The sequence below is a fragment of the Macaca mulatta genome, chromosome 10 (assembly GCF_049350105.2).
Source record: "Macaca mulatta isolate MMU2019108-1 chromosome 10, T2T-MMU8v2.0, whole genome shotgun sequence".
NCBI classification, from domain to species: Eukaryota; Metazoa; Chordata; class Mammalia; order Primates; family Cercopithecidae; genus Macaca; species Macaca mulatta.
In genome coordinates, this window is record NC_133415.1 from 78,204,326 (window position 1) to 78,221,093 (window position 16,768).

At 44.7% G+C, this 16,768-nt stretch overlaps 1 protein-coding gene and 1 long non-coding RNA gene across 2 annotated transcripts in view; one reads left to right on the plus strand and one right to left on the minus strand.

Moving 5' to 3' along the window:
• Positions 1–13,622, plus strand: part of LOC144332042 (uncharacterized) — a 112,208-nt gene extending 98,586 nt beyond the window's left edge. Inside the window, exon 2 of the long non-coding RNA XR_013399747.1 lies at positions 12,349–13,622. This is a non-coding gene — a long non-coding RNA (uncharacterized LOC144332042). The remainder of the gene's footprint in view (positions 1–12,348) is intronic.
• The window catches only part of SHLD1 (shieldin complex subunit 1), a gene marked incomplete at its 5' end in the record, with an annotated part of 112,271 nt that overhangs the window by 72,624 nt on the left and 22,879 nt on the right, over positions 1–16,768 (minus strand).

A 16,768-nucleotide genomic window follows, 5' to 3' on the forward strand; every position in this document is an offset into this window, starting at 1 on the left:
TGCACGCTAGTAGTCCCAGCTACTTGGGAGCCAGAGGCTACAGTGAACCGAGATCATGCCACTGCACTCTAGCCTGGGCAACAGACCGAGACTCTTTAATTAAAAAAAAAAAAAAAGATAAAAAGAACAAAGTCAAAACCTTATCTTACACAATATACAAAAATTAATTCAAAAATGGATTAAAGACCTAAACATAAGCCCTAAAACTATAAAACTCCTAGAAGAAAGCACAGAGGAAAATCTTCATGACATTGGACTTGGCAATGATTTCTTGGATATGACACCAAAAGTACAGGAAACAAAAGCAAAAATGGGCAAATAGTACAATAATCAAACTCAAAAACTTTTGCGCATCAAAGGACACAATCAACAGAGTGAAAAGGCAATCTACAAAAAGGGAGAAAATATTTGCAAATCACCTATCTGATAAGAAGTTAATATCTAGAATACATAAAGAACTCCTACAAGTCAGTAACAAAAAAAATCAACCCAATTTTAAAAATAGGCAAAAGATTTCAATAGACATTTCTTCAAAGATGGTATGCAAATGGCCAATGAACATGTGGAAAATATGTTCAATGTTACTAACCATCAGAAAAATGCAAGTCAAAACCACAGTGAGATATCACCTCACACCCATTAGGATGGTCACTATCAAAAAAGTAGAAAATAAGTGTTGGCAAGGACGTGGAGAAACTGAATTGTGTATTGACTTCTAAAAGTGAACTGTATCTTTTTTTTTGAGAGTCGAGTTTTGAGAGTTCTTTACATATTGTAGAAACTAGTTCTTTGTCAGGTATGGGATTTGCAAATATTTTCTCCCAGTCTGTGGCCTGTCTTTTCATTCTCTTCACATGGGCTTTTGCAAAGCAAAAGTTTTTAATTTTTATGAGGTCCAATTTATCAATGTTTGGCTATTTTTCGATTCTATCATTTATATTTCCTTTTGCTTTTTTTTTTTTTTTTGAGACAAGGTCTTGCTCTGTGGTCCAGGCTGGAGTGCAGTGGTGCAATTATGGCTCACTGCAGCCTCGACCTCCAGGACAATAGTGATTCCCCCAGCTCAGTCCCCCAAGTAGCTGGGACTACATTAGCACACCACCACATCCAGCTAATTTTTATATTTTTTGTAGAGACAAGGTTTTGCCATGTTACCCAGGCTTGTCTTGAATTCCTGGGCTCAAGTGATCTACCTGCCTCGGCCTCCCAGACCGCTAGGATTACCGGTGGGAGCCACTGCGCCCAGCGGACTTGCTTCTTTTTATAACTTTTATTTATTTGCTAAGATTTTCTGTTTTTTCATTGTTTCAAGAGAACTTATAATTGATTGTTAAGGCATCTTTATAATGGCTGCTTTAAAATTCTTGTCAAATAAGGTATTTCTCTGTTGCCCAAGATGGAGTATAGTGGCACAATCATAGCCCACTGCAACTTTGAACTCCTGGGCTCAGGCGATCCTCTTGCCTCAGCCTCCCAAGTAGCTAGGACTAAAAGTGCGTGCCACCCTGCCTGGCAAATTTTTTTTTATTTTTTGTAGAGACAGGGTCTTACTATATCTTCTAACGTGGTCTCAAACTCCTGGCCTCAAAGTGCTAGGAGTACAGGCGCGAGCCACTGCACCCAGCTGTGACTGTCTTTTTTTCATTCAAGTTGTAATATTTTGGTTCTTAGTATGACAAGTGATCTTTGGTTGTATCTAAACATTTTGTCTATTACATTTAGAGAATTTTGGTCCTATTGAAATCCTTTATTTTGGCCAGGTGTGGTGGCTCACGCCTGTAATCCCAGCACTTTGGGAGGCCGAGGTGGGTGAATCCCCTGAGGTCAGGAGTTCAAGACCAGCCTGGCCAACAGGGTGAAACCTCATCTCTACTAAAAATACAAAAAATAGCCAGGCATGGTGGCAGTGCCTGTAATCCCAGCTTCTTGGGAGGCTGAGGCAGGAGAATAGCTTGAACCCAGGAGGCGGAGTTTGCAGCGAGAGAGATCGCGCCATTGCACTCCAGCCTTGGCGACAGAGCGAGACTCCATCTCAAAAAAAAAAAAAAGAAAGAAATCATTTATTTTAGCATGCAGGTCCTGGCCTACTGTTTCAATTGTGGTTTCAATGAAAGTTTAATTTTCAGTGTTTTTGCTGCTTTTTTTGGTCTGTTTCATTTATCTGGAACTGCTGAGGTTTCCACAGGCCCCTGCTGGTGCTGCCTGAAGGAATGGAAGATGTTTCCCCAGGCCTCATCCTCAGGGTATGGGAATCTCTTGAGGAAGAAGGAAGTTTCAGGCTCCCTGGGAGGAGGAAGGTCCCTGGGTTGGGCTGTCTGATGTAGTGGGATCCCCTCTGCCAGTGCCCCCACAGCTCCCCAGTGAATATAGGCAGGCGAGGGGGGCTCTGGCCCAGGGGCACCAAGAGGCTTCCCGGGCCAGATCATTTGTTGAACTGGCAGAATCCTCCTACATGTGCGTGCTTGCCACAGAGCTATCACTCAGCAGGGGAAGGAAGTCCCAGGCCCTCTGAAGGTGAGCACTTCCTCTGGCTACTTAGTGGTCTCCTATTAATCTCCCCCTCCCGGGGGCTGGGCTTTCCTGGTCATGTTGGATAGATAACCTGTCAGTCCTGGGGAGAAGGTACTGGGCCACCTTCTTGTTGCTAGGTTGCAGGTTAGGATGCACCGGGTCTGGGTCACCTTCTTCAGTTGTGTAGGAGGACAGAAGACACTCAGACACCATATTGTTCCTCCAGTCCTAGGACCCCAAACCAATTCACCTTCTTACTAAATCTCCAAGTTCTCCTTTGGTTGCCTCTCGCATTTCCAGGGTTCATAGTTGCTTGGCATGGAAGAACAAGGAGAAATAGTTCCATGCCATCTTGTTAGATTACAAGTTTTTTTTTCAATTTTGTGATTACCCTTTATTTTTCTTCTTTTTTCTTTTCTTTTTTTTTTTTTGAGATCAAGTTTTGCTCTTGTTGCCCAGGCTGGAGTGCAATGGTACAATCTCAGCTCACTGCAACCTCCACCTCCTGGGTTCAAGCGATTCTCCTGCCTCAGCGTCCCTAGTAGCTGGGATTATAGGTGCCCACCACCACGCCCAGATAGTTTTTGTATTTTTAGTAGAGATGGGGTTTCACCATGTTGGACAGGCTGGTCTAGAACTCTTGACCTTCGGTGATCTGCCCAGCTTGGCCTCCCAAAGTCTTGAGATAACAGGTATGAGCCACTGCACCTGGTCAATTATCCTTAAATGGTACTATAATTTCATCAAAAAAAGTAAAATTTAAATCCTTTGGTCTTTGCCAAAAAAAAAAAAAGCACAACGTTTATTGGCAAATGTATAAAGAAAAATCAGACATCACTTTTGTTTTTCTTTTTCTTTTTTTTGGAAACAGTCTCACTCTGTCTCCCAGGCTGGAGGGCAGTGCCTCAATCTCAGCTCACTGCAACATTCGCCTCCCGAGTTCAAGTGAATCTCAAGCCTCAGCCTCCCAAGTAGCTGGGATTACAGGTGCGTGCCACTATGCCCCGCTCTTTTTTTTTTTTTGTATTTTTAGTAGAGACAGGGTTTTTACCATGTTGGCCAATCTGGTCTCAAACTCCTGATCTCAAGTGATCCACCTGCCTCAGCCTCCCAAAGTGCTGGGATTACAGGCGTGAGCCACTGAGCCTAGCCAAAAAATTAGACATCACTATTCACGTGTGTATTTTAGCCTGAAATCAACCCAGCTGGATAAATGAAAAAAGATCTCAAATTATATAATGCATGTGCAGTGAATACACCCAACAGTGGTGACCTTAAGAGAAATTACCTTCTTGGATTTCAGTTGAGTAAAATAATCTCTGAGAACTTTTAATTCTAGCTCAAGTAGGCACAGAACTCTGCAAAGAATAAATGAGAAAGGTTTAACACACATCTGGTACGTTTAAATTCTTTTTCTCAGTAAGGCGCAGGAAAGTATAAAAGGTAGCCACCAGAGGGCAGTAGACTCAAACACTGCCTGATTCAAGAAATTGCCAGGCACCACCTCCAGGCCTAGGCTCAGAGCAGCTCTCTGTGTGTTATTGGCTAAAAACATGCAATATTATTTTAACCAATTTTTCCTCAAACTCTACTTCTAAAATGGTGTTGGTCCGTGGGTCATTTCCTCATCTTATTTATACTGCACTTAACAATCCCTAATATTTTCCAAGAGTTCTTTGTAAAAGAAAATTCTGGACAAAACAACTACTGAATATATTACGAAGAAATAGGGGTATATCCATTTGCTTGTTTTTTATAATTTATTTATTTAAAGTATTTAATTTATTAAATATTATTTTTAATTTATTAAATGAATTATTTTATAATTATAAATAATAATTTATTAAGTAAATTATTATTATTATTAATTTAAATTTGCCCCTCAATTGTATTATTTTTAAGAAGGAAAAAATCTCACATGCTTAAAATACAGAATACAGTTTTCTTTTTTTTTTTTTTTTTTTTTTTTTTTGAGACGGAGTCTCGCTCTGTCGCCCAAGCTGGAGTGCAGTGGCCGGATCTCAGCTCACTGCAAGCTCCGCCGCCCAAGTTTACGCCATTCTCCTGCCTCAGCCTCCCGAGTAGCTGGGACTACAGGCGCCTGCCACCTCGCCCGGCTAGTTTTTTGTATTTTTTTAGTAGAGACGGGGTTTCACCGTGTTAGCCAGGATGGTCTTGATCTCCTGACCTCGTGATCCGCCCGTCTCGGCCTCCCAAAGTGCTGGGATTACAGGCTTGAGCCACCGCGCCCGGCCCAGAATACAGTTTTCTTAAGAAAATAGCTTTGAAACCAATTTAGGGGTATTCTTAAAGCCGTAATTCCATGCATGGTCATTACAGAAATATTTGCTAGAAAAAGAAACAACTTCACTAGGAACATGCTTTCTTCCTGATGGGGAAACGTAGGAATAGTATTCTATTCTCAGTACCATTATATCTCCTTACAGTTGTTCTTTTCTCTACTGTTTTCTTTTCAAGGAAAAAAAGCCAGGGGCTTTTAAGAGAGACTAGTTGACTTTCCAATCAAGAGTTACACAAATCTGCAGCGCTTATATAATAATACATGCTTTTAAACTTAGAAATGTTATCATATTATCCTACACAGATCACACACGGCTTTAAATTTTATGATAATGTTACAAATGGATGAGCAAGGCGCTGTGATAAATACTTGATCTCCATTTTTAAACCGTATCTAGTTTCACTTATATGTGTTTTTCATGTATTCATCCACCAGCCTTTACTGAGCACCTACCATATGCTAGGCACTGACTGATCCTTATTCTCTACTCACACCAGGGTCTATGTGTAGCAGGCAGCTGCTGCAGGCAGAGGGCAAAACATGAACCTGGCCAGTCAAACATGGGGGACCCAGGAATCCACATAAAAGCCTTTATCCTTAAAAGTTATGTTCTAATAAGCTGGGTGTTTGTAACTTCAAGCACGTTACCAAAAACCAACTATCAAAAACTCCAGGGAGCTAAAAGGTTGGCCAAGGGCAGCCACTCAGCTGACAAACAGCAACTTCAGGGCAAAGAGCCAAGAATAAGAAGAGTTCTGGCACCAGATGAGAAAACTTCTTCTGGGTAGAAAAGGTGATCAAGGGCTTCATTTATTCCAGCAAACAGAGTTAAAATTCCTGACTTGTTTTCTTCCCTGGGTTTTCACATAAGAAGTTGTATCCTACCTGGTGTGAGAAATTTAACTGAGAAGGCAATGCCTTTGTAGGGACCAAGGCCCTTGGCCCCTGGAGGTTTGTTGAAAATCACTGACATGAGGCAGATTGATTGATGGGAGAAAGGCATACAAATTTATTTAATGTGTATACACCGAAGGCTTCAGACTGAAAACTCAAAGACATAGGGGAAATTGTCCATTTTTATGCTTAGGTTCAATAAACGATGGACTTTGTTGTAGAAATATGATTTTCATATTTCTGCAACATATGTAGAAATATGACTTTCATATTTCTATAACAGCAGAAATAGCAGTGTGGCCAGCAGGCACACACGAGAGGATCCTGCCAATTCAACAAATGATCTGGCCTAAGAAGCCTCTTTGTCTTCCCGGGCCAGAGATTCCCTTCCCCTGCCCACATTCACTGGGGCAGCTGCGGGACGCTGGCAAAGGCAACCCCACTACATCAAAATGTAGAAATATGATTGAACACAAAAGGAAAGATCTGATGTTAATAGATTCAGTGGGGAGCCCAGCAAGGCCTGCTCTCTGAGCAGCACTCCTTCCTTCCGGGTGTGGGTCAGGACCTTCTCTGAAATGGGGGTCTTATGGCCTAGAGTCAAACAAGGCAGGTCAGATAATTTTTCTTTCATTTTTTTTTTTAATTTAAAAGAGATGAGGTCTCATTCTGTCACCCAGGTTAAAGTGCAGTGGCACGACTATAGCTTACTGTAGCCCCAACCTCCTGGGCTCAAGCAATCCTCCCACCTCAGCCTCCTAAGTACCTGGGATTGCAGGTGCCTACTACCATGCCCAGTTAATTTATTTTATTTGTAGAGATGGGGTCTTGCTATGTTGGCGAGGCTGGTTTCGAACTCCTGGCTTCAAGCAAACCTCCTGTCTCGGCTTCCCAAAGTGCTGGGATCACAAGGGTGAGCCACTGCACCCAGCCAGACAATTTCTTTATGGCCAAGTTTTACCCAGAAAGGCAGAGGAAAAATTAGAGTAATATTTTTAGGTTCTATGGCTAGCTTTGGAGAAAGGGGGTTCTGGTTTCTATGACCCGCCTTGGGGAAGAGGAATTCTAGCTTCTATGTCTGGCCCTGGGGGGAGAATGAGACTGAGATACAAGAGGGCAGATAAAGGTCAAAGGAAAACTTTTGCTTCTGAGGCTGCTGCAGAGACCTTTGTTTTGGGATATTGCTTTCTGAGCCCCAACACCTTCTCTCCAATTAGTGCACAGGTAGTTCGAGCTTCTTCCACAACAGGAAGATGGGAAAAATGGAAGGGACAGCTCAGTGGACAGTGGACACAACGGTGGTCCAGGGGACCAGGAGTCACAGTCATCCCGACAGGGTACTGACATCGGCTGGCTTGAAGATACTGAGTTAGTAGAAAGATGCTAGCGCAGACTTAAAGAAGTAACTGCAAATATTTAAAGCTTAATTCCTTTTTTTTTTGAGACGGAGTCTCGCTCTGTTGCCCAGGCTGGAGTGCAGTGGCACGATCTTGGCTCACTGCAACCTCTGTCTGCCAGGTCTAAGCAATTCTCCTCTCTTAGCCTCCCGAGTAGCTGAGACTATTGGTATGCACCACCACGTCCAGCTAATTTTTGTATTTTTAGTAGAGATGGTGTTTCACAGAGTTGGCCAGGCTGGTCTCAAACTCCTGACCTCAGGTGATCCGCCCACTTCAGCCTCCCAAAGTGCTGGGATTACAGGTGTGAGACACTGCGCCTGGCCTAAAGCTTAATTCTTAATGCATAGTATGGAATCATACCTAGATGTTAGCATTTCTTTAAAGTTCTGCCTTTGCAATCAACCTGACGCACGTTTGAGTCTCAGCTTTCCACCAATCTGTGGGTAACATTAATATGAAACAAGCCTCTCTGAAGCTCTGTTTCCTCATGGGTAACAAAGAGATCATAACAGGATTTACTTATTGGGTGTGGCTGTGAGAATCAAAAGAACAACATACGTAAAATGCACAGCACAGTGCCTGAAATGTAAGTCCACAACAAATGGAAAAACCATCCATCTTTTGGTCTTCCCTTGTGTATAGTCTTTATCTTATAAATATACAACAGTGAATGAAACTAGAGACGGTGTCTGTTTGAAATGGGGGTCTTATGACCTACAGTCTTTGGGATTGACTATTGTAATCGAGTTGTTTCCTTGTATTTTAAAAAGACACAGCTGAGTAAAAAGTCAGATGAACGCTTACATGAAAAAGCCCTTGAGGGGAGTTACCAGGCCAGAACATGAGGTCACACCTCTGTGCACCCGGACTTGGCAGATAAGTGCCCTGGAGGTGTGGCTTGACACAGTAACATGGCCAGTTTTTCAACTCAGTTGGGATTTCTGTTTAAAACTGTGACTGCAGGCAAAGTACACAGAAGTAAATAAGCCTTGTCCCCCATAGCACGTGCCCTTGAAACTTAAAAGTGAGGAACAACGAGAGATGTCACAGGTGGCAGATAACATTCTTGAGCTTTTAAAAATAATTCTATTATCATCCTCTCCAATGACTAATGTGATACATAATTTAGCAGTATGTATTGAAAGTTATAGAGAACTATACTTTTTTAGTTTTAAAGAAGGGATAGAGAAGTTACAGTTAGAAAAGTCTGCACAGAGGGTCACCCAGAAAATAGGAGTTGCCAGGTTACTACACGACCTTGGGTGATTTTCTTCATTATGCTGGGATTCGACTTCCCCATGTGGAAAATGAGAGTATTAGCTGAGCTCAGTGGTTTTCTTTCTTTCTTTTTTTTTTCTACTTTTTTTTTTTTTTTTTGGACAGTCTCGCTTTGTTGCCCGGGCTGGAGTGCCCCTGGCGCCATCTCGGCTCACTGCAACCTCCGCCTCCTGGGTTCAAGCGATTCTCCTGCCTCAGCCTCCTGAGTAGCTGGAATTACAGGCTCATAACACCACATCTGGCCATTTTTTTGTATTTTTAGTACAGATGGGGTTTTGCCATGTTAACCAGGCTGGTCTCGAACTCCTGGCCTCAAGTGATCCACATGCCTCAGCCTCCCAAAGTGCTGGGATTACAGGTTTGAGCTACCGCACCCGGCCACTCAGTGGTTTTCGAACTCCTCCTGGTCCTGGCACCCTTTCTTTGGATGAATGCTTGCCTGGATGCATAAGGTAGAGCATCCAGGGCCCCACAAGCTCATGACCCCACTCAATCTCAAACTTGTAGTTCCTAAAGAGCTGTGTGGAACCACCAGCTCAGAGACTGTAACCTTCTCTAACTCTATGAGCCTTTGTCATATATGCTTATGGTTTATCCTTCACACCCCAGGCCATACAATTAAAATTCACTGCTGCCTTCTAACAGCAGCATGCAAAGAGCTCAAAATCCGATTTTGGAGCTGAAAATTCAGTCTAGATAGCTGAATCTACATAACTCAATCTAGGAGGCTGGGCTTGGTGGCTCTCGCCTATAATCCCAGCACTTTGGGAGGCCAAGGCAGGTGGATCAACTGGGGTCAGGGGTTTGAGACCAGCCTGGCCAACATGGCAAAACTTTGCCTCTATTAAAAATACAAAAATTAGCCGGGTGTGGTGGCAGGCTCCTGTAGTCCCGGCTACTCAGGGGGCTGAGGCAGGAGAATCCCTTGAAACTGAGAGGTGGAGGTTGCAGTGAGCCGAGATCTCACCACTGCACTCCAGCCTGGGTGACGGAGAGAGACTCTGTCTCAAAAAAAAACAAAAACAACAACAAAAAAAAAACCCCACATCTAGGAAGAGGCAACAAAAGCAGAGAAGCACTGCCACACAGAACACCCAAACCTTCCAAAGAAAGCCCATCCAGTTAGTATCTGCTAAAATGTACCCCACTGTGTCCTCAGTTATTTCTCAGGGAATTGGCTCAATAACCATTGTTCCCTTCTTTCCTTTCCTCTCCGAATCTTAGGTCCAGTCTAGTGACTGGGTATTAGCCACTAGGTTGGATATCACTTAATGCACCTATAAAATGTCTTTCACATTATATATATATCTAAAATACACCCTGACTCCTATTTTAAAACTATAACCACAACACATCAGGAATTCAACAACCAGTATATAAATTTTATTTTGAGTTTTTTTAATCTAAGAGCTTATAATTCATTCCTTTTGGAAATAAAATTTTATAGAATTACAAAGGAATATGAATTATAGAGAGGAAGACAACAAACTTTTTTTTACTCTTAAAGATTAAATTCCTTGGATGAAATGCCTAAATACACAAGTTATAAAATGAGCTTTGAAGACTGGGATGTTGACAGATTCCCAGAATAAGACTAAAGGTGCATTAAATCACTATTTACTTTAAACTTATAGCTGCCTGCCAGCTATGGCCTTTAATCATCACAGACTTATTGTGTTTAACATTCAATTTGCTGTATACATGCAACCAATTTCCCCGACACTGCTCTTGGGCAGAAGTTCAAGTTTGAGGAAAGGGCTGATATTTCCTACATCTGTATTGTTAATGTCTAACAACGACTTCAGAGAAACTCCTTGTCCTATTTTAGAAAGTACCTTGGATGCTCTCCAGGACAAAGGTTCCAGAGGGCGCAGGTGAGATATGCCACATGAGCTACCCAGAGTTTATCAAGCTCCAGCAGTACACACTGGGCCTTCGAGTGACCTTTGTGATCTTGCTTTTGAGAGGTTTAACCAAGATCATGTTTCTCAACTCAGCTCTTCCATTCTGCATACCCTATGCTTCCCTTGAGCCAATCAGCAAAGGAGAAAGAAAACAAGTATCTAACAGGCGGCGTGTTCAAGTCCAGCAACAAGTCTGTACCTGGGACTAATTAATGGATTCAATTCAGCCATCTCTGGAGTGGACTGGAGTTGACCAGGGAGGAGGGGGCACATTCCAGAGAGGGGAACAATGCAGCTAAGACATTAACAGTTGGCTCAGCCTAAAAGCAAGCCCGACAGGACTGGCAGGCCTGTGTTAATGTGCAGTTGGACAGCAGCAGGGGCCTCTATTCAGCTCGTGTGCACCTGTACAGCCGTGCCAGTTGCTGAAATATTGCAATACTGCTGTATGGTTGTTAAATATTTTGAACAAATATCCCAGGCAGCAGATTACACAGAGTCCCGAAAACAAGGCAGAGGAGCTTTTTGATTGGAGCTGGCAGGAAAGAAGTAGTGTAAGATTGGCCAGGTGTGGTAGCTCACGCCTGTAGTCCCAACACTTCGGGAGGCCAAGGTGGATGGATGACTTGAGGTCAGGAGTTCAAGACCAGCCTGGCCAACATGGTGAAACCCTGTCTCTACTAAAAATACAAAACATAGCTGGGCGTGGTGGTGGGTGCCTGTAATCCCAGCTACTCTGGAGGCTGAGGCAGGAGAATCGCTTGAACCCAGGAGGCGGAGGTTACAGTGAGCCAAGATTGCACCACTGTACTCCAGCCTGGACAACAGAGCGAGACTCAGAGGCCGAGACGGGCGGATCACAAGGTCAGGAGATCAAGACCATGCTGGTTAACACGGTGAAACCCCGTCTCTACTAAAAAATACAAAAAATTAGCCGGGTGAGGTGGCGGGCGCCTGTAGTCCCAGCTACTCGGGAGGCGGAGGCAGGAGAATGGCGTGAACCCGGGAGGCGGAGCTTGCAGTGAGCTGAGATCCGGCCACTGCACTCCAGCCTGGGTGACAGCGCGAGACTCCGTCTCAAAAAAAAAAAAAACAGAAGTAGTATAATACGACATCTCAAAGGGGCCTAAACAGAAGAATGTTATGGAAAAGGTGTTCCAGGAACACTCTATATTTTTCTTTCTTTAGAAAGAGGGTCTCACTCTGTCCCCCAGGCTAGAGTGCAGTGGTACGATCATAGCTCACTGTAGTCTCGAACTCCTGGGCTCAAGTAATCCTTCCACCTTTACCTCCCAAAGTGCTGGGATTATAGGCATAAGCCTCTGCACCTGCCCTCCAGAAGACCTGTTTGGCAGCAGCAGGTCTTCTGCCATAGCTCACTAGGAAGGGCTGAGGGGAGGATTTCATAATCCCACACCTCTCTTAAGTGAAAAGTTGTTAATTTTACAGGCATTTCATGAGGAGTGGCTGGGTGGGAACTTCAGGCCAGATGGACTCTGTCTTTATTAGATATATATAGCCTCGTTTTACCCATTTTTGCATACTCAGACTGGAATGACTAAGGCTTTTGAGGTTTTTCTAACACTCTCAGATTCTTATCAACCCAACAGTTTTCTGGAAAGTGCTCTTAAGTCTCATGTCCTTGCTACTAATTCGCTCCTCCAGGGCATGAACAGTGATGCGGCAGTTGGGCACATAGCATAAGGACAGAGAAGCGTCCATCCAGTTTGGCTCCTCCTCGGGACGATCACTGGCATCTGAGTAAGGGCAGGCTTAGACCAGAGGGGAATGGAGGTAGAGGCCACGTGCCTGGGAATGAGGAACAATCCTGAAATGAAGAAGTGAGAAGGAGGAAGGCAGGCAGCCCCTTCGAAACGCCTGGCTGGGAAAAGTGGGGCAGGGATAGGCCCAGAGTCAGAGGCAGCTGCAAGGTGAAATGGGGAATCCTGTACCCAGGTTAAGCTTAAGCTGGGCCCATGTTCTTGTAACTGGGTTTTGCAGTGGTCCTTGTTGCATCCTAAATCTAAGGTCACCCTTCCTTGGCCTACTACTCTTCCAGGGCTTAGAATTGTGACGCTGACTCCAGCCTGGAAGCTGGGACCTTGCTACCCACCGAGAAGCCACCTGCACACTGCCTGCCAACTGCCTGGATTTCTGGGTATTCTCTCCAGCGTGCCTGTTGCTGGGCTGGGCTGTGCCACCAGAAGACTACACCACTCCTCCATTGTGAACCCCAATGCCTTGCCAACTGTGTGTCTGGATTTTGACTGAAGAGTTTGACAACAGATGATATGACTGAACTCTTACGGTCAAGCCAGGTGCAGTGGCTCGCACCTGTAATTCAGCACTTTGGGAGGCTGAGGTGGGCAGATCATTTGAGGCCAGGAGTTTGAGACCAGCCTGGCCAACATGGCAAAATCTTGTCTCCACTAAAAATACAAAAATTAGCTGGGCATAGTGGTGCACACCTGTAATCCCAGCTACTAGGGAGGCTGAGGCATGAGTATCGCTTGAGCCTGGGAAGCAGAGGTTGCAGTGAGCTGAGATTGCACCACTGTACTCCAGCCTGGGTGACAGAGCAAGACTCTGTCTCAAAAAAAAAAACAACAAACAAACAAAAAAAACCATAAATTGTAAAAACTATACCAAGTTAATGAATCCTAATGATCAAAGCTTGGCTCTATTTCACCCAGTAGCTGGGGAAGCCAGGTCCCAAGTTCACCCTTAGATCCCCATTCAGCTGTAAGCAACCTGCCATACTCTGCCAGTTCTTGAGATAGTCAACTCTATTTTGAGCCGAGCACAAGCTACATGAAGGTAGCCAACAGTGTGTGCCTCACTGAGTAAATACCAGGATGGGCAGAGACCAATGCTGAGTCACCCTGAATGACCCTCCAGCTGGAAACCTTGGCTATATTTACCTATCCGTGGAAGATCAACTTCCTTACGACACATAACAGCAAGTAAGCAAACCAAGAACATCAGACTGGCTTGGGAACTGGAGGTGTTAAGAATCCGAGTGAGAATGGTGGCCAGCAGTACCCCAGTAGAGATTAGTGTAAAGGTGGGCATGTCTCTGAGCAAGCAATAAATCCAGAGTTATCAGAATTAGATTAAAATGTCGGCAAGAGCCTGCTGAAGGGCCATGGGGAGAGAACCCGTAACTATAGCTACCTATGAACAAGAGGCATGGCTGGGAGGCCGAGGTGGGCGGATCACGAGGTCAGGAGATCGAGACCATCCTGGCTAATATGGTGAAACCCCGTCTCTACTAAAAATACAAAAAACTAGCCGGGCATGGTGGCGGGCACCTGTAGTCCCAGCTACTTGGGAGGCTGAGGCAGGAGAATGGCACGAACCCGGGAGGCGGAGCTTGCAGTGAGCTGAGATTGTACCACTGCACTCCAGCCTGGGGGACAGAGCAAGACTCTGCCTCAAAAAGAAAAAAAAAGGGGATCCTCCTGCCTCAGCCTCATAACATGCCAGACAACAGGTGTGAGTCACACCGCTCACAGCCCTGGTCCTTTTTAAAAACAAACCTAGTGGTTATTGTGACATAACATATAAAAGTACTATAGAATGACAGAGTACACAGCAAAACAAAAATTGTTTTAAAATGTTTAAGTTTCAATAAAATAGTATCAAAAAGTTAATATTTCTCTGTAAAACTCCCTCCAACTCTCCAAAATGTTTGTTCTAGCAAGCTAACAAAACTAACCTAAATTTATTTGCAGCAGTTCCTTTTCTCAGTGGTATCATCCTCTTGGTCACTTCCCAGGTTAGAAGAAGCTTTCTTTTTTTCCAATAAAATGTGATTTTAGCTAGGTATGGTGGCTCATGCCTGTAATACCAACACTGAGAGGTTGAGGCGGGAGGATCACTTGAGGCCCAGGAGTTCAAGACCAGCCTGGGCAACATAGTCAGACCCCATCTCTAAACAAAAAAACAAAAAAATTGTTTTTAAATTACTTAGGCAGGATCATGCACACCTATAGTCTTAACTACTTCAGACGCTGAGAAGGCAAGATTGCTTGAGCCCAGGGGTCCACAATACTGCACTTCAGCCTGGGCAACAAAGCAAGATCATACCTTGAAAAAGAAACAACAAAAAAAAATGAGATGAAACATTTCCTTTGGATTCAGCCAGCTCTGTCATTTGCTAAGTGACACTGGGAAAATTTCCTAACTTTTCCAAGTTTATTTCCTCACTTATAAAATGGGAATGATTTCCACTTCTCAGGTTTGTGATAAGAATTAAAAGTGATGTTTAGGCAAGGTGTGGTGGCTCACGGCTGTAATCCCAGCACTTCGGGAGGCTGAGGCAGGTGGATCACTTGAGGTCAGGAGTTCAAGATCAGCCTGGCCAACATGGTGAAACTCCATCTCTACTAAAAATATAAAAATTAGCCGGGCATGGTGGTGCATGCCTGTAATCCCAGCTACTCGGGAGGCTGAGGCAGGAGAATTGCTTGAACCAGGAGGTGGAGGTTGTAGTGAGCCGAGATCATGCCACTGCACTCCAGCCTGGGCGACAGAGTGAGACTCCGTGTCGAAATGAAAAAAAAAAAAAAAAAAAATGATAATGTTTGTGAAGTATTTAGCATGGAGCCTGACAATATAAAACCTGACAAGTAGTAAATGCTCAGTAAATGGGAGTGATCACTATTAATGTGCCCTAAAACACTGCAGTGTGGAGTATACAGAGAACAATAATCACATCCAGAGCCTTCCATGGGGTAGGATGAGTAAACCAATGTGTTTTTTTATGTTTATTTATTTATTATTATTGTTATTATTTTTGAGACGGCATTGTGCTCTGTTGCCCAGGCTGGAGTACAATGGCGCCATCTTGGCTCACTACAACCTCTGCCTCCTGGGTTCAAGTGATTCTCTTGCCTCAGCCCTCCGAGTAGCTGGGATTATAGGCACCCACCACCACACCCAGCTAATTTTTGTAATTTTATTAGAGGCAGGGTTTTACCATGCTGGCCAGGCTGGTCTCGAACTCCTGACCTCAGGTGATCCATCTGCCTTGGCCTCCCAAAGTGCTGGGATTACAGGCATGAGCCACTTCACCCAGCCAATTATTATTGTTTTTTGAGACAGGGTCTCACTCTGTCACCAGGCTTGAGTGCAGTGGTGCAATCTCAGCTCACTGCAACCTCCGCTTCCTGGGTTCAAGAAATTCTCATGTCTCAGCCTCCCTAGTAACTGGGATTACAGGCACATGCCACCACGCCCAGCTAATTTTTGTGGGGTTTGTTTGTTTGTTTGTTTATTGAGAGAAAGTCTCACTCTTGTCCCCCAGGCTGGAGTGCAATGGCGCGATCTTGGCTCACTGCAACCTCTGCCTCCTGGGTTCAAGCAATTCTCCTGCCTCATTCCCCTGAGTAGCTGGGATTATAAGCACCTGCTACCACGCCCAGCTAATTTTTGTATTTGTGTTACAGACGTGGTTTTACCATGTTGGCCAGGCTGGTCTAGAACTCCTGACCTCAGGTGATCCACCCACCTCGGCCTCCCAAAGTGCTGGGATTACAGGCGTGAGCCACTGTGCCCGGCCAGAGGTAATTAAGTTTTGAGGGTGGAAGCTTCATGATGGCATTAGTGCCCTTATAAGACACCTGAGAAAGAGGATCTCTCTCTAGGCCATGTGAGGAACACAGGAAGACGGTGGCTGTCTACAAATCACGAATGGGGGCAGCACCGGACACCAAATCTGCTGGCACCTTGACCTTAGACTTTCCAGCCTCTGGAGCTGTGAGAAGTCACCCAGTGTATGGTATTTGTGATAAAAGCCTGAGTTGGCTGGGCGCAGTGGCTCATGCCTGTAATCCCAGAGCAGTGGCTCATGCCTGTAATCCCAGCACTTTGGAAGGCCACGGCAGGTGGATCACTTTAGGTCAGGAGTTCGAGACCAGCCTGGCCAACATGGTGAAACCCCAGCTCTACTAAAACCACAAAAATTAGCCAGGTGTGGTTGTGCTCACCTATAATTCCAGCTACTTGGGAGGCTGAGGCAGGAGAATTGCCTGAACCTGGGAGGCAGAGGTTGCAGTGAGCCGAGATCATGCCAATGTGCTCTAGCCTGGGTGACAGAGAGAGACTCCATCTCAAAAAAAAAAAAAAAAAAAAAAGCCTGAGCTGACCAGACAGTACTGCAGTATGCTGAGCACCCCAGCTGATAAGGAATTGGATCTCATCCGTCCACTCCGTGCCACACACTATGCCTCGTGCACTGAATTGTACAGCCTTATGACCTTATGACCTCCCCAACAAGGAGGTGCTGTTATCATCTCCATTTTACAAATAAGGAGATAGGTACAGAGAGGCTAAGTGGCTCGTCCAAAGTCAAACCAGGGGAAGAAGCAGAACCAGAATTCCAACCAGACTGTATAACCCAGCACGACCGCCACTAATACCATGTAAAATGGCTGTCTTAGCGTTTGAGTACCCCTTCTCATGTTTAGAGGGTTCCC